The sequence below is a fragment of the Panthera pardus genome, unplaced genomic scaffold (genome assembly GCF_024362965.1).
Source record: "Panthera pardus isolate Hobbes unplaced genomic scaffold, ASM2436296v1 HiC_scaffold_25, whole genome shotgun sequence".
NCBI classification, from domain to species: Eukaryota; Metazoa; Chordata; class Mammalia; order Carnivora; family Felidae; genus Panthera; species Panthera pardus.
Window position 1 is genome coordinate 30,651,263 of NW_026526821.1, and position 17,624 is coordinate 30,668,886.

Below are 17,624 nucleotides of genomic sequence, written 5' to 3' on the forward strand. Positions count from 1 at the left end.
GGGGAGTGGGAAAGTGAGAGAGGGGAGGGAAGCAGCTCATACCGGGCACATTATGGAGCCAGTTCCAACTGTGGCCAGCTGGAACTTAGTTCTTCTGGAGGACTCTGGACTCAGAGTAGAACATGTGCCCCAGAGTTTGCCTGTCTGAGGGGCGAGGAGCTGGGTTATTTATCTATCAAGTCCTTCCTGGTTGGAGGTCTCTCCAAGGCATGCTAACTCCCTGGCACGTACAGCCTGTTACCTGGTTTTCTGCTGCTCAGGAAAGAAAGCTCTCAGGTGAAGACATGAAGGAGGAAGATAGCTGGAGCTTTCTGAAACGGTAAGGCCCCAAGGAGATGAGCAGGATGTCTGTCACGCTATTGATAATTATCCTCTGTTTTTGACAGATGGGGAAATGGAGAAGCAAAGTGACAGCCCAAATCACAGGGAGCTTTGTGACAAATGGGCGGGGAGGTGGGGTGGGGAGGCTGGAGCTCAGAGCATGTGGGCCCAGCCCCTGCCATCAGGGGTGTTCTGGACCTGAAAGGCCCTGCCCTTAGTGTCTTACAGGCTGATCTAGTTGCCCCACCTGCCTGTCTTCAGCATTCTCTACGCTGAATATTCCCCACTTCCTTAGTCTACCCAGAGCCTTATCTGGGGAAAGGGGGAGTGGCAGGACACGTACATGTGGCAAGACTTGGCTTCCTTACCAAGTGTCTATATGGGGCTTACAGAGCCGAGGAGGAGGGTAAGCAGAAAACAGAGGGGGGGCAGGAGTTGGGAGGTGGCCAACTGATCAAGCTGTGGGGGCAGGATGTGCTGAGCAGAGGCAGAGACAGAATGGGATGGAGTCAGTGTGGAGGACTCCCAAGGGGACTGTGAAGTGGGCTGGGCAGGTTTGCATAACAGGGAACAGATGTCGCAGGCTTTAGCACTAAAGTCTGTGTGTGTTCAGAATTGAACATGAGCCAACCACTCAGTCATCTGTTCATTCAAAGATCACTTATGGGGGCTCAGTATATCCCAGTCATTGTGCCAACCTCCTTGGAGGAAACATGGAGGAACCAGGTTATTGGCTGTTCTCAGAACCTGTGGCATCCTGTTTGGGGAGGGGGGTGGGTAGGTCAGTTTTCTTCCACCTGAACTCTTCATTGAGTCCTGAGTTGGATGGTGGAAGGCAACACAGCCCTCAGGGAGCCCCTAGTCTGAGGGTGAGACAAACTTTGAAATCCAAATGTGGAGTTGCTCCTTGCTCAGGGATGCTTAGAAATAATTTTGTTCCTGAAGTCTTTGATACCCAAGAGGGGGTGGGGGTGACTGGAATTTCCACCTGAGTGGCCCAGCAGAACCCCCATGAAATCCCATCCTGTTCCTAAACCTAGCCTGTGACAGATCGTTAGCAAAGATTGCTATACCCTCTCACTCTCTGTGTGTGCCCTCACCCTTTGCAATGTGGCTTTGCAGCTTCTCCCATCAGGAATCTATTCATCCCTTGAATCTGAATCTGGGCTGGTGTATTAGTCAAGGCTCTCTAGAGAAGCAGAACCAAAAGGATCTATCTATCTATCTATCTATCTATCTATCTATCTATCTAGATCTAGATAGAATTATCTAAAATTAGATAATTAATCTAAAAGTAACCACCACAGTTGGCCTGTCACTTGCTTTGGGCCACAGAGTATGGTGTAATTGATGGTATGTGAGTCCTGAACCTAAGCCTCAAGAAGTCTTCCTTAATTCCACTCACTTTCTTGGAATCCTGCCCAGCCACCATGTGAACAATCTTGGACTGGCCACTGGAGGATGAGAGACCATATGGAACAGAGATGATTCATGTCAACTGATGTCAGGTCCTATCCAACTTGGCAGCTGACTGCACGTATACAAGGGAGCCCAGCCAAGATAAAATTGCCCAGCAGAGCCCAGGCCAAATTACTGACCCACAGAACTGTGAGTTAAATAAATAGTTGTTGTTTTGCCACTTGGTTTTTGGAGTGGTTTGTTATACAGCAAAAACTAGCTGATACACAGTCCAGCTTCTGTAGTACCCTATCAGCCTGCCATCTTGGCTGATGGAGAAGACATAGGCAAACAGAGGGTCTATTTCAGGTCTGTACTGTAATGTACAAACAGTACATTTCAGGCATATGCATATGATAAGGCTCTCTGGGTGTCTATATCCATTGGGGGCATGCATGTAGACATACTTCCACCCTGATATTTAAATATAGCCCTGCCCAAGCACACTCTGGCCTGGCAGGCTCCCACGATAATGTGCCAGAGCAGAAGGAGGTGTGGCAGCTGGCAGCCAGGGAAGTGCATGCTGGGGGGACAAGGAAGACCAAGGGCTGGTCTCTGTGCCGCAGGCCTGGAGGAGCCTCAGGGATGCATCGTTGGATAGAGCACAGGAAAAGTCTTGGAAGCAAACCTGGGCCAAGTTCTGCTTCTATGACTCAACAAGTCTGTCCTGGAGCAAGGTGCCTCACCACGCAGAGCCTCAGTTTCTCCAAGGGCAGAGTTAGGTTTCGAGGGGCCTAAATCTGATGTAAGCTGGGAGCCCTCCTTCAACAGAAGAATACCAGACTAGGATCACAAAATTGCAGGAAGGGACTCAGGCGAGTGAGCTTAAGCTTCATTAGCTTTGCAGTAAATCGCTTCTGGCTTCCTCGCTGGTAAAATAGGAGAGTTAATAATAGTGATTGAACAGGATTGTTTTGAAGGTCAGATGAATATACCATATATGCATATACCATGTATTCATATTATAGTGGGTGTCCTAGAGGGTGGGATCTAGCAGGAAGGCATCTTTGTATGGAGGAAATGGTTCATGTGGCCGCTGGTGGGTAGGGATGGGTGGGGATGAGCAGGAGTGGAGTGAGAGGGATGGTGTGGTATCTATACTCCCACCCAGCTCTCTGGCTTGCAGAGAGGGGATAATGGCGGACACCAGATCTCGTTTCATGAGGGCCTTTGGGAAATCCTGGGGCCTAAGTGAGATTATAGCACGTTTCTGGACACAAAGTTGGGACATGTCTTTTCTTCTCTGGCATAAGAAGATGAAATGGAGGGGCGCCTGGGTGGCTCGGTCGGTTAAGCGTCTGACTTTGGCTCAGGTCATGATCTCACGGTCCGTGAGTTCGAGCCCTGCGTCGGGCTCTGTGCTGACAGGTCAGAGCCTGGAGCCTGTTTCAGATTCTGTGTCTCCCTCTCTCTGACCCTCCCCCGTTCATGCTCTGTCTCTCTCTGTCTCAAAAATAAATAAACATTAAAAAAAAAAAATTAAAAAAAAAGAAGATGAAATGGAAACTCTTGAGCAAGTGATTTTTTGAGGGCATGCTTTCGGAGAAGTATAAACAGGAGGGAGGGGAAGCAGGACAGGGCAGGGGAAGATGCTCAGCAAGGATGGGGTCTAAGTTGGCATCTAGCCTCACCCTCATCCCACAGGGGGCTCTAGGGTGTGAATGGACCAGAGAGTGTCCCCCACTGAGATCAGCAGGGCAGGCTTTTTTCTCTAAATGTCAATCAGATGCTGGGAGGATGGGGAGCAAAACTTTCTAGAGTCACCCATCAGCCAAGGGCAATTCTTGGGAGAAGGGAGCAGCCTTGTAGCAGCTGGTGGATGAGCACAGTGGCCTGGGAAAGGGGATCTGGTCAGAGTACCAAGAGAACATACCACAAGGGTTCTTTTCACATTTCTGCATGATATTCAGATCTATCATGGTATGGGGTTGGCAACTTGGGGAGTGCGAGGGGATGAACGGTTGGAATTTAGGAGGGACCACAGTGCTGATCTTTAGGGCACTCTGGCGGGGGTACTGGTGAGATGTTGCTCCCCAGTGCCTTCTAAGGACTTGGCTTTCTAGGAGGAGTCACGGTGCTAAGTTCATCTGGAAGGGCCTGGGAGCTTTCAGAAATAACTGGGGCAAGTTAAGGGGCCCTGAGACACCCGTGGTCTTCAGATGAGGGTAAAAGCGCATGAGTTGTGTATTTTTCCTGTTAATGCAACCTCATTTGTGTCCATGGGGTGGTGAGGCCTGGAGGAACTCTGGGCACATGAGGGAAAGGGCTTTGTTAACTCTAAAGGACAGGATGATTTCCAAGGCCGTGCATGTGATCAGATGGGAGAGAGTTTCCAACCCTGTGGAAGGACCAGAGATTCATTCCAATCCTGGCAATGGCCCACTGGCTGGTTCATAAGGCAGAGGAGCTAGGGAGGATTGTACAGCAGTTTGGTGGAACTGGGGTCCTGCACCTTGCTGTGTCCTGTAATCAAAGGCGATGTTAGTTTTCTTTGGTGAGATGGGTCTTAGAGAAAAGCAGGTGGACTGGTACATGGTATAGGCTGGAGCATAAAATGGGATAACCGCTTTGGAAAACTGGCAGCTTTTTACGAAGTTAAACATATATCATAGGACCTAGCAATTCTTCTCATAGGTAGTTACCCAGGAGAAAGGAAAACATACCATATTAGTTATCTGCTGCTGTGTATTAAATTATGCCCAAACTTAGCAGTTAAAATTAAAAAATTTTTTTTTTATTTATGAAAAATAAATATTTTATTTTTGAAAGAGAGAGACAGAGACAGTATGCGAGCAGGGGAGGAGCAGAGAGAGAGAGGGAGACACAGAATCCAAAGCAGGCTCCAGGCTCTGAGCTGTCAGCACAGAGCCCCATGTGGGGCTCAAACTCACGAGGTGCGAGATCATGCCCTGAGCTGAAGTCGGACGCTCAACTGACTGAGCCACCCAGGCGCCCCATAACTTAGCAGTTTAAAAGAACAAAACCCACGTCTCATCTTCACAGTTTCTGTGGGTCAGGAATCCAGGAGCAGCTCAGCTGGGTGGTTCTGGCTAGAGGTCTTTCATAAAGGGATAGTTTGGTGGCCATCAACAGGAGGGTTGGATGGAGCTGGAAGGTCTGTTCCTAAGACGACTGACTCAGACACCTGGCAAGTTAGTGCAGACTGTTGGTGAGAGGCTTCAGTTCTTCTCCACATGGGCCTCCCTATAGGGCTGCTTGAGTGTCCTTAGGACATGGCAGCTAGCTTCCCCCAGAACAAGAGGTCCAAGAAAGCGAGGCAGAAGCTGCAATGCCTTCTATGACCTAGCTTTTGAAGGCACATACCGACATTTCTGTATATCCTACCAACGGCTTGGTAGCTCTGTCCAGTGTTGGAGGGTTCCGCATGATGTCATGAATAGTAGGAAGGGTGGGTCATCGGGAGCCATTTTGGAGGCTGGTGACGTCAGGGGTTAATGCAGCCCTGCCTCCTCTGTTCTGCACAGAGCACCACATGCAAACCTTTGGTATCTTGAGATTCTAGTGCATTGAGTCCTGAGTATCCCTGGGGGCATCTGTGTGGGGGCTCCATTTCCAGTGGAGCTGTAACAGCAGTAACAGCAGCAGAAGATTGCAGTGCTCAGCAAGAGGCTATGCAGAGGGGCCGTATGGCTTGGCTGGAGGGTATGGGTTCTTGAGTGAACATAGGCTTGCTCCAGAAGCCAGCCATGGTGTGCAGTGAGGTTTGGTGTGGGTTAATTAGGCCCAATGGGAGGGGCCAGAGGAGTCACTTGGTCTCCACTTTCATATACCCTGAGACAAGAGTCCAGGACACCCAAGGCAGCCTCTCAACAGGCGTATGAAGTTCAAGGAAAGTGGATGAGGGATTTCCAAACCCAAGGGCTTGTCTTTCTCATCCTGGAGTCTCTTTGGCAGGGCAGGGAGTGTGTGAGGAGTCTCTGTGCCACAAAACTCAGGCATAGTGCCCGTTTCCAGATTGTGGTCTCACGATACCTCTCCTGCTTTCCAGGACAGGAAGCAGGACTCACCCTCCAACTATTAAGGACCTTTATTATCTGGCCATGTGCTTTATGAATAGGTCACTTCAACTGAGTTGCAGAGAGTTCTGACTGCTGGGCTCCTCTCCAGGAGTTGAGTCTTTGGCTGAGTGTATAGGTCCTTAGACCCCAATCCTTTTCCACTGATCCCATCAACTCAGTTTCCTGTCTGGGAGCTGGGAGGTGGGGTGAAGTTGTGCCCCCCTCCCCATCATACGGGCTATATTAGAGGATGGAGATAGGAGAGCCAAGATATAGCCTCTAGTCCTTGAGGGCAGCCTATGTTTCCATAACGGATTTTGGGGCCCCAATGGTGGATTTTGAATGAATACAGAAACTTAGGGACCCCACAAACAAGACGGCTCCTATTTCATTACCAAAGCCCACAGTATTTAGGGGTATGGGTTCTTTATTCCCATGAGAGTGGAATGGGACAGAGAGGCAGTAGCCCTTTAAAGGGGAACCCAGGGTTTGCAAAGCAGTGCAAATTAACATGCAAATGGTCTGCAAAAGTAGACTTGGGACCCACGGCAGTGGACTTGGATGAACCAAAGGGTTCTTGTGCCAGTGTGCCCAGCCCTGAATCATGGTTCCCTGCTGGATGTGAGAAGAGGTGCTACAGCTCCAGAATTTCTATAAAGGAGGCACTGGGGTGGGGGTTGCAATCTGGCTGGGAAGGCGGGAGGCTGTGGAGAGCCACTGAACTGAGCCACATACTTTTTAATGATTGTACATTTATTAGAGGGCAGCTTTGATTCTCAGTTTCCTATCCCTAATCTGTTAATGTGGTAGCAGGAATCAATGTCACTTCAATAACTCCTCTACCCAATTATTGGGCTACCTCTTTCCAACTTGACAGTCTATTTTGGAATTTTGTAAACCAGTCCTCCCTTCATATTCCTTTCCCACCCGGATTCAGCTGATTCCCACCCGGATTCAAAGAATTTGACATTCTTTTCGTGTACTTGCCTCGTTTTAAGTTGATTCCAATGACCAATGCAGACCCCTTCCTGGAGCTCTGAACTCAAGTAGCGCAGTGTTTCCTAAACAACTCTCTCTGGATATCTTCCAGGGACCTCAGGCTGAGTGGATTTGAGATAGGACTCTTAGTCCTCCAAATCTAGTTCTTGGGAGTATTCCACACCCCACTCCATGTCTTATTAAACTGGCAGCCCCATCCATCTAGTGTATAAGCCAGAAGGCTGAGGTCAGACAAGATACCTCCCTTACTCTCCTGCCTCTCCGCTCTCCCACCCTGCCCCATGCAATCTATCTCTAAGTCCTAAGTCCTCTTCTATTTCATTGGCTCTTACTATTCCTTTACTATTTCAATGGCTCTTAACTGGTCTCCCATCACCAGCTCTTACTACTCTTGTATCATTCTATCCCCAACTCCTCCAATCTTCACTCAGATGTCAGGGTTATTCATGTCCCCTCTGTGATGCTATAATCTATCTGTGTGATACTCGGAAGGCTGCTGCCCTTCTCTGAGCCTTAGCTCCCCATTGGTCAAAGGAGAAGTTGGTCTGGAGGATTGCCAAGGACCAGCACAGATCAGTTTCTGGGGTGCCATGCTCTGAGAGGCTGGCTGCTTTCTGGGTAGAGAGTAACTCCGTAATGAGGGGAAGGAACCCTAGGGTTTAGGAAACTACAGTGCAAGCAGTCCTTGGAGCCTTCACTTTCCAGGTCTTACAGTCTGCCTGCCACTTTCTGCCACCAGGATGAAAGAAGTGTAAGACACAGCTGAAATTCATTTGTCTATTCTGGTTCCTCTCCCTTTCTCCCACATACCAAAAATATGTGCTTGTTTCTCTCCCATTCCAGAACTTCAAAGCCAACACGGTCTAACCCAGGCTGTCATCACTGGGAACTAGCATATATTGATTAAAAAAAAAAAAAAAGCTTTAATTTGAATTTGTTATAAATTCACAGAGAGTTACAAAGATAGTAAGAAAAGGTCTCATGTACCCTGTACCCCTCATCTGGCTTCCCCCAATGGTTACATCTAACCTAACTACAGTACATTATCAAAACTGGAAAATTGGCATTGATACAATGCATGTATAGTTCTATGTTATTTTGTTATGCGTATGGATTTGTGTAAGCATCACCCATGTCAAGATACAGAGCTATTTCATCCCCACAAAGATCTCCCTCTCTCTAATCCTCAGTAGTCATATTTGCCCCTCTCCTTACCGTCCCTAATCCCTGGCAATCACTGATGTGTCCTCTATCTCCATATTTTTGTCATTCTGAGAAATGTTACACAAGTAGAAGCATGTAGCATATGACCTTTTATATTCCTCCCCCCCCACCATGTTCCAGAGAACCATCCAGGTTGTCACATATACCAATTGTTTGTTTCCATTTTTGCCTAGTAATGCATAGTGTGAATGTACCTGTTTGTTTAACCATCCATTTGCAGGACATTTTGATTGTTTCCTGTTTTTGCTACTTTATTTAAAGCTGCAGTGAGCAACTCTTGACAGGCTTTTGTGTGGACATAATTCTATTTCTCTGGGATAAATGTCCGGGAGTACAATTGCTGGGTTGTATGGTAAGTGTATGCTTAGCTTTTAAAAGAAATTGCCAAGCTATTTTCTTTTTTGTTGTCTGTTTTTATTTTGAGGGAGACAGAGAGAGCGTGAACAGAGGAGGGGCAGAGAGAGAAGAAGACAGAGAATCCCAAGCAGGCTCTATGCGGTCAGCATACAGAGCCTGACATGGGGCTCAAATTCATGAAACTGTGAGATCATGACCCGAGCCAAAACCCAGAGTCTAATGCTTAACTGACTGAGCCACCCAGTCACCCGTTGTCTATTAAAAAAAAAAAATTTGTTTATTTATTTTGAAGGTGGGGGGGGGGGGAAGGAGCAGAGAGAGAGGGAGAGAGAATCCCAAGCAGGCTCCGTGCTGTCAACACAGAGCCCGGTGTGGGGCTCGATCCCGTGAACCATGAGATCATGACCTGGGCCAAAATCAAGGGTCGAACACCTAACTGACTGAGCCATCCAGGCGCCCCTTCAGGTCTTTTGCCTATTTTTAAAATTAAATTATTTGTTTTTGTTTTTGCTATTGAGTTGCATGAGTTCTTTATATATTTGGGGTATTAACCTCTTATCAGATACACTGTCTGCAAATATTTTCTCCCATTTTATAGGTTGCATTTTCATGCTGTTGATTGTTTCCTTCGCTGTGCAGACACTTTTTAGTTTTATGTAGTCCCACTTGTTTATTTTTGCTTTTGTTGCCTGTGTTTTTGGTGTCAGACCCAAAAAACCCCAGCTTTCCAGCTGCCCTGCTCTCTAAGGCCACTTTTGTATGTTCAGGACAGGTTCCAAGAGTATCAGGTCATGGAATGATTTCCCTTAGGCTCCCTTGGTCTGGATTAACCCTCACTCTTTTACCTCTTCCCCTCTGCATGTTCTTTGCCAGCCTATAGATTCTATCATGGGGACTCCCACCAGACCCCTGCTAGTGCTTTGTTTTTTTCAAATACGTTCTCTGAGTGCATGAGATAGAAAAAAACTACAGTTGATTTTTTTATGTTGATCTTGTATGCTGCAACCTTGCTGAACTTATTTATTAGTTTCAGAAGTTTTTGTTTGTTTGTTTTCTGTTTTTGTTTTTTATAAATCCCTTGGGATTTTCTAGGTAGGCAATCATGTAATTTGCAGAGGAGTTTTCTTTCTTTCTTTTGACTCCGCATGCGTGATATTTATCTCCTTGCCTTGCCTTTTTGCGTGGGTTAGATCTTCCAGTGCTATGTCGAATGGCACTGGTGAGAATGGAAAAACATTCACTCCTTCACCCTTAAAGATGATGTTGTAGTTTTCTGTAGAGAAAACTTTATCAAGTGCTTTATCAAGTTGGGGACATTTCTCTCTATTTCCAATTTTCTGAGAGGTTTTTTTTTAATCATGAACAGATGTTGGGTTTTGTCAAATGCCTTTCTACATCAATTGATATGATTTTCCTTCTTGTTAATATGGTGGATTACATTGATTTTCAAATACCAAATCAGGCTTTCCTACATGGATTAAGCCACAATTGGTGATGATATACATATACATGCCTTTTAAAAGATATCGTTGAATTCTATTTGTTAATATTTGGTTAAGGACAATAGCATCTATATTCATGAAGGGTATTGGTCTATAGTTTTCTTTTTTTTTGTCTTGTCTTTGTCTGTTTTTGATATCAGGATAATACTGGATCCAGAAAATGAATCGGGAAATGTTCCTTCCACTTCTATTTTCTGAAAGAGATTGTCTAGAACTGATGTTAATTCTTCTTTACACACTGGATAGACTCCTCCTGTGAAATCATCTGGATATTTCTTTCTTGGGAGTTTTAAGATTATGAATCCAATGCCCTTACTAGCTAAAGGTCTGCTTAAATTATCCATTTCGTATGGGGGGAGGGAATTGTGGTAGTTTGTGGTTTTCAAGGACTTTGCCCATTTCATCTCCGTTGTCAAATTTGTGTGTGTGGTCTTCATGGTGTTTTCTTATTATCCTTTCAATGTCTGCAGAGTCTGTAATGACAGCCCTTGTTTCTTTCCTAATATTGGTATTTTGTGTTTTCCCTCTTCCTTCTTTTGTCTGTTTTGTTAGAGGCTTATCTATCTTATCAATCTTTTCAAGGAAACAACTTTTTGTTTTATTGTTTTTATCTATCATTGTCTTGTGTTCTGATTTAGTGATATCTGCTTTTATCTTTATGATTTCCTTCTTTATGCTGGATTTTTTTTTTCTTCTTCCTTTTCTTGTTTCTCTTTTCTAATGTAGGTATTTGGTACTACAAATTCCCTGTCATTGTTGCTGGTCAAAGAACACACCTTTGTGTGATTTTATTTTTATTTGTTTTTTTTTTTTTTTTTCATGGTGAAAAAAATTTAGACTTCTAAATTTAGCCAGCTGGACTCAGTTGAGATGATCCCAATTCTGTTGGCAATATCCAAAGCATCATAGTCAGGAGCCAGTTGAACATACACCTTCTTCTCTCCATTGGGCCTGATCAGGGTAGTGACCTTGGCCATATCAATGTCACAGAGCTTCTTCCCAGCCTGTTTGACCTGGTGTTTATTGGCCTTGATGTCCACAATGAACACAAGTGTGGACACAAGTCCACATCGGTCGTCAGGGGGAACTTGATGATGGCATGTTGGTCAAGTTCGTTTCTCCTGGGGGTGTTTTTTCGAGCATGTTTGGGCTGCCTTTGGCAACACGGTGTCTTGCGCTTTTGGAAGGTGGGTGACATGTAGATCTTATTATCTTTTGTGCCTGTGGATGCCTTACAGTGCTGCTTTCTCGGGCCTTCAAACCCTTTGCTTTGGCTTCAGCTTTGGGAGGGGCAAGGACTTCCTTCTTCGCTTTGGCACCGTCTTCACCGGTGGGGGGCAGTCTGAGACCAGGATTAGAGGTCCCACTAGGTTATTAGGCTAGGTTGTTACAGCATAAGCTCCCATTTTTGGCGCTGAAACCTGATTGGTTACGGGTCTGCTTATTGGGGCAAAGGTTTCTCCGAGGGCATCTCACCCCTCCCAGCTTGAGGACCCCTCATGGGGTCAGTGGAGCAGCCACCGGCTGTTTATTTTATTTTTTATTTTTTTAGGTTATTTATTTTGAGAGAGAGAGAGAGAGAGAGAGAGAGACAGAGAGAGAGAGAGAGAATGTGAGTGGGGGAGGGGCAGAGAGAGAGGGACAGAGAATCCCAAGCAGGCTCTGTGCTGTCAGCGCAGAGCCCCATGAGAGGCTTGAACTCACAAACTGTGAGATCACGACCTGAGCGAAAACAAGAGTCTGTTGGCTTCACTGACTGAGTCACCCAGGTGCTCCTGGCTGGGATTTTTAAAGCACCATCTCAGCTAGTCAGAGTCTGGCTTGCTTTCTGGGAGGAGCTGCTGTGCCGATTGGCAAGGCTGTGGGGCTCACCACTGCCTCCTGGCGGCCAGCCTCAGCCCCCTCCAGCTCTGACTTGGTGTCCTCCTAGTCTCAGGCTGCAACCGCACATCCTGAGGACGGGTCCCACGAGTTCTCAGGTGAAGGAACAGGAAAGAAGGCTCACCAGCTCTCCCGCTCTGCCCTCCTTTCTGCTGCATGTTCATCAGGGAAGACCTCAGGGAAGGGCTTGGGCATCCACGAAGAGACCGCCAGCTCCCTAGCCCTCGCTGCTCTCCAAGGCCACTTTCGTATGATCGGGACAGATTCCAAGAGTATCAAGTCATGGAATGACCTCCCTCAGCTCCCCCGGAGTCTGGCGTGACCCTCACTCTTTTGCCTCCTCCTCTCTGCATGTTCTTTGCCAGACTGTAGATTCTATCGATGAGGGAGCCCCAGAGGCCCCCCCTGCTTCTGCAGGTGCCTGCCTGGAACTGCAGGCACAGGGCCTTATGAGAGTCAGATGAGCACACACTTTGAACAGGCAGCGGGCTGGGGAAAGTCCGCCATTGCTGCCCCCTCTTTCCCCAAGGCTCGGTGCCCCTCAGCAAGCCTTCCCTAGAACAGCCCTTTGGACATCCTCTCCCAGGGGCTGTAGCCATTGCTAACCCACACCCACCGGCAGCTGTAGTAGACAGAGAGGCCACAGGCCCCCATATTCTGGATCACTGATGGATTTATCCCCCAACATGCTCTGACATTGTTTGACTGAGAGCCCAGGATGAGCAGCCTCCATGGCGGGGGGCATCTGGGGTAGGTGAGGTGGATGTGGGCAGGGCGACAGCTGTTTCTATGCCCTGAAGGACAGGCATCCCAGATAACTAGGCTGAAGTATGTGTTCTTCACGCTTTCAGGCCCATCTGCTTTATCTACAGCCTCTCCCTAGTGCCCAGGAAAGAAGATGTGAAGCAGGTTCTCCCTAGGTCTTGGGAAGAGTCTTCACTTCCTCCTCTCTCTCCTCACATGGCAGAAGTTCATGATAGAAAGAGAAAATTGTGTCTCCACCAGGCCTAGATGCCTCTTGTCTGCCAAGGAAAGATGTAAAGTGAAGATGTGAAAATTATGTCAGTTGATGGGGTTTTACTCAATAAGTTGTCCTTTCTACTGTGTTCTGGGAAATCTTTACTCACAGGAGGCAAAACAGAGGTCCTAGGTCAGTTCCCAGCTCCCCATCTCCACCAGCTGCCTGGGGGCCTTTGAGTTTGGTGGGACAAAGTGGTTTCTGGGGACCCACACAGGCTGAGACTTACACAGAGCCTGGCACTCCCTGGGGGCCCAGTATTGAGTACCGGGTGGAGAGGAGCAGAGGGCAGCCTGTCAAAGAGGTCATGGGAGGATCAGCGAGTCACAGAAGTTCTAGAAGGGCACAGATGAGGCCTTGAAAATGGGAACAAAGGAGCATGGGGTCCCCCAGCTGCTCTGTGCTGGGGCCTAGTATCTCCTTAAGGGTTTGAATCTCTTCTGAGATTGAGAACCCAGGCTCATAGAGCATTTTGTGACCAGCCCTTACCTACTTGGAGGACTCAAGCAAAGCAAATCTCAAAGGCCAGCAACAGGGACTGATGCTGGGTGCAGGGATTCTGGGATATAGGCAGACTTCTGAGGCATAGAAAGCCCAGGGGCTGGCCTGAGCTGCGGCTGGGATGCCCAAGAAAGAACATTTAAAAAGCAGAGCAAATTCAAATATCGTAAAGGCAGACTTGGGACAGGAAAGTCCAAACTTGTGGGTAGAGGAGATCACCACCAAGATCAGGTAACCAGAAATACTTGAAAGGCCAGAGGGTGATGGGCTTGAGTCAGGGTGGATCTCTCTCTCTCCCTCTCTAGTATCTATCTATCTATCTATCTATCTATCTATCTATCTATCTAATCAGTTATTTCTTGCTGCATAACAAGCCATCCCAAAACTTAGTGGCTTAAAGCATTAACTATTTATTATTTCTCATGGGTCTATAGGTTGGCTGGGCTCAGCTAATCTTAGCTGGGCATGAGTGAGCAGTTGCTGGGTTGACTGGGAGCTGGCTGGTGTGGCATGGCCCTCCAGTAGGCCAGTCCAGGCTTGTTCACATAACAATTGCAGGGGTCCAGGAAAGCAAGTGAAAACATACAAGTCCTCATGAAGTTGTGATTTGGAACTGATACACTGTCACTTCCACCCCGGCCTCCTGGCCAAACAAGTCTCAAGGCTAAGCCTTGCTTGAAAGTGTTCGGAAATAGGCTTTGCCCCTTGATGGGAGGCACTACAAAGTCACATTGATGGTAGGGGAGGGAAATGGGGCCATTTTTTTTACTTTCTTTTTTTTTTTTTTTTAATTTTTTATTTTTTAATATATGAAATTTACTGTCAAATTGGTTTCCATACAACACCCAGTGCTCATCCCAAAAGGTGCCCTCCTCAATACCCATCACCCACCCTGCCCTCCCTCCCACCCTGCCCTCCCTCCCACCCCCCATCAACCCTCAGTTTGTTCTCAGTTTTTAACAGTCTCTTATGCTTTGGCTCTCTCCCACTCTAACCTCTTTTTTTTTTTTTTTTTTTCCTTCCCCTCCCCCATGGGTTTCTGTTATGTTTCTCAGGATCCACATAAGAGTGAAACCATATGGTATCTGTCTTTCTCTGTATGGCTTATTTCACTTAGCATCACACTCTCCAGTTCCATCCATGTTGCTACAAAAGGCCATATTTCATTTTTTCTCATTGCCACGTAGTATTCCATTGTGTATATAAACCACAATTTCTTTATCCATTCATCAGTTGATGGACATTTAGGCTCGGGAAATGGGGCCATTTTTGCGATCAATCTCCCACACCACCCATTTACAAAAGACAGAAACCTGGGTGACATCACGATGCCTCCTTTCTACTTCTCTGCCATTCACTACATCACCAAGTCAATGTGATTTTGCCTCTAAAGTTCCATCCAACTTCTCCCACTGGCACCACCCATGCCCGAGGAGCCCTAAGTGTCTAACTGGTTTACTCCCATTTGTCTTCGCTGTGCTTGGATTTCTTCAAAGTGCAAGGCAGATCAAATCAAGATCATATCACCTTTCCTTGCCCAACCCTTCAGAGACCCTGCATCAGTCAGGTCACAGTTGTAAGCAGCAGAAACAGGCTATGACTAGAGCAGCAGAGGAATCTAATGAAAGGGTATTGATCATCTCACAGGACACCCGGGCAGCTGGACCCAGAGATCACACAGGCACAAGGAACGGTGACTGGATAGCCAGCACCACCATCAAAACCACACTGTTAGAGCATCTGGGGGTGGGTGTGGGACACCGTGGCCCCCACTATCCTTAGCCCCTAGATGTTGCTGGAAGACTCCACAGTTCCCCTTTCCTCGCATCACTTGCTACAGACTTTAAGACCTGTGTGGAAATGTCGGATTGGCTAAGCCCCTGGTTGTGGAGATGGGAGTGAAAAAAAATCTCATTTAAATTTCTGTGCTGATTCAGTCAGCGGGGATTGCTTGTCACAGGCAGGAGGTTCAGATGTTGGATATTCATTTTTCTCAAACCTCATGGTGCTTAGTGGGCTCCCAAAGCCACCAGGAGCTGGGTGGGTATCTTAGCTGGTATGCGGTGTTCCTGCTTTAATAAGCGTCCTTTTAGCTAAAAGTCACAAGTCCCTTTTAGTTTAAGTGATAAAGTGGTGAGGATGGGACCTTGGTTTTTTGCAAAGCCATAAAGAGGAAAAAGTTAGCCTCGTCCTCTGGAGAAAAAGAAATAGGTCAAAAGCTAAAAGTATGACCTAATCCCTCTGTAGTCAGGCAAGAAATAGGAGACAGGCAAATGTTGTGCAAGAGATTCCCCTGGGCTCGGCCAGGAGGAGCCGGCTAGAGGATCCAGTGCAGGAGGCCGGGCCTCAGGACCCATTAGACTCTCACGAACTTTGTCAAGCTGTTATGAAAACTCCCAGGGTCTGTGTCTGCAGGATAGGCTCCCCATTCCTACCCTGGAAAGAGCGAGAGAGGCTGGAAGGGGACAGGAGTAAACTGGACAGGGGACTTAAGGAGTCACTTGTTGGTGCCTCCCCCAGGTCCCTTTACAGGCTGGTGCGCCACCCGCAGCTGTAGTGCATGTTGCCAGCTGCTGGGTCACCACTGACTTCTTCTAGTGCTTACTAGGCTCTGTGTCCCCACCCCCGGCAGCCCGCAGCCAATGGCTGACTGCCACATAACAGCCCCGCCCTCTGCCTCCAGGTGAGTCTTGCCGCTGAGGCTTCACTCCAGCCGGAACCACACACTGCCTATAGCAGTGGCGGTGACAGAGGCCCTTCCCACCGTGGATATGAGGGTGGGCGGGGGGGAGAGGGGGAGAGGAGGGGGGCAGTTGACAAACTCCCGGTCCCCACCCCCTTCCCTTGGCCCCTGCCTACCCATCCCAGCTCAGAGGCGGCCTCCTCTCTGCTCCGCGTTCCATTTCCTCCTCCCGGGGCTGGGAGCCAGAGAATGGATGGCAGCACGCCCGTTAGCTCTCTTTTGCCCCCTCGTGGATCTGGTGAGAACTTTGGTGACTCCCGAATCGTTTTTTCCCCCCAGCCTATTTGTGGTTCCAGAAGTGGAACACTGGGACTGTGGAGAGCGGGGGAGGGGTCAGGGTAAACACTTGTAGTTGGCATAATTGAGGGTAGTTTTACAAGCAAAGGGGTTGGTGGGATTAATGGGGGAATGCATGGTAATTCGACTCAGAAAACGTTGGGATTCATGAGGGCCGGGCATGGAAACTGGGCGAAAGGGCTGGTTAATTCCGTGAGTGACTTCTGTGACCACGTAACACCTCTTTGGATCACAGATTCCTCTTCTGTCAAGTAGGGAGAACCGACCGGCTCCCGTCAGCTGAGGTCATTGGTGGATTTCGAGTGATTACAGATCTGAGAGAGCTTTGCTGTCTCAAGCCATGTGGATCTCTTGCCTATGAATTTCCATCATATGTCCATTTAACTATGCGACTTTGTATGTGACTATTTTTTAATTACATTAAAATTTTTAAATCCAAGTTAGTTAACATACAGTGTAGTCCTGGCTTCAAGAGTAGAACCCAGTGATTCATCTGTTACATTTGACACCCAGTGCTCATCCCAAAAAGTGCCCTCCTTAATGCCCATCATCCATTTAACCCATCCCCCCACCAACCTCCCCTCCAACCGTCCTCAGGTTGTTCTCTGTATTTAAGAGTCTCTTATGGTTTGCCTCCCTCTCTGTTTTTGCCTTATTTTTCCTTCCCTTCCTCTATGTGCATCTATTGAGTTTCTCAAATTCTACATGAGTGAAATCATATGATATCTTTCTCTACTGACTTGTTTTGCTTAGCATAATACACTCTAGTTCCATCCACGTCATTGCAAATGGCAAGATTTCATTCTTTTTCATTACCAAGTAGTATTCCATTATGTGCATATACCACATCTTCTTTATCCATTCATCAGTTGATGGGCATTTGGGCTCTTTCCATAATTTGGCTATTGTTGATAGGACTGCTACAAATATTGGGGTGCGTGTGCCCCTACGAATCAGCACACCTGTATCCTTTGGATAAATACTTGGTAGTGCAATTGCTGGATCATAGAGTAGTTCTATTTTTAATTTTTTGAGGAACCTGCATACTGGTTCCCAGACTGGCTGCACCAGTTTGCATTCACACCATCAGTGCAAAAGGATTCCCCTTGCTCCACATTCTTGCCAACACCTGTCGTTTCCTAAGTTGTTAATTTTAGCCATTCTGACAGGTGTGAGGTCGTATATCACTGTGGTTTTGATTTGTATTTCCCTGATGATGAGTGATATTGAGAATCTTTTTTTTTTTTTTAGAGAGAGAGAGAGAGAGAGAGAGAGAGACGGAGGAAGAGTGAGAGCACAAGTGG

The 17,624-nt window shown here is 47.3% G+C and overlaps 1 long non-coding RNA gene and 1 pseudogene across 1 annotated transcript; one reads left to right on the top strand and one right to left on the bottom strand.

The window, feature by feature from the left end:
* The first annotated feature begins 202 nt into the window (after positions 1–202).
* LOC109274835 (uncharacterized) lies at positions 203–1,960 on the top strand. Its single transcript, XR_002083855.2, has 2 exons — positions 203–319; positions 1,747–1,960. It is a non-coding gene; the product is annotated as an uncharacterized LOC109274835 (long non-coding RNA).
* Positions 1,961–10,713: 8,753 nt separating this feature from the next.
* Positions 10,714–11,956, bottom strand: LOC109274834 (60S ribosomal protein L23a-like; annotated as a pseudogene).
* Between the last annotated feature and the right edge of the window lie 5,668 nt (positions 11,957–17,624).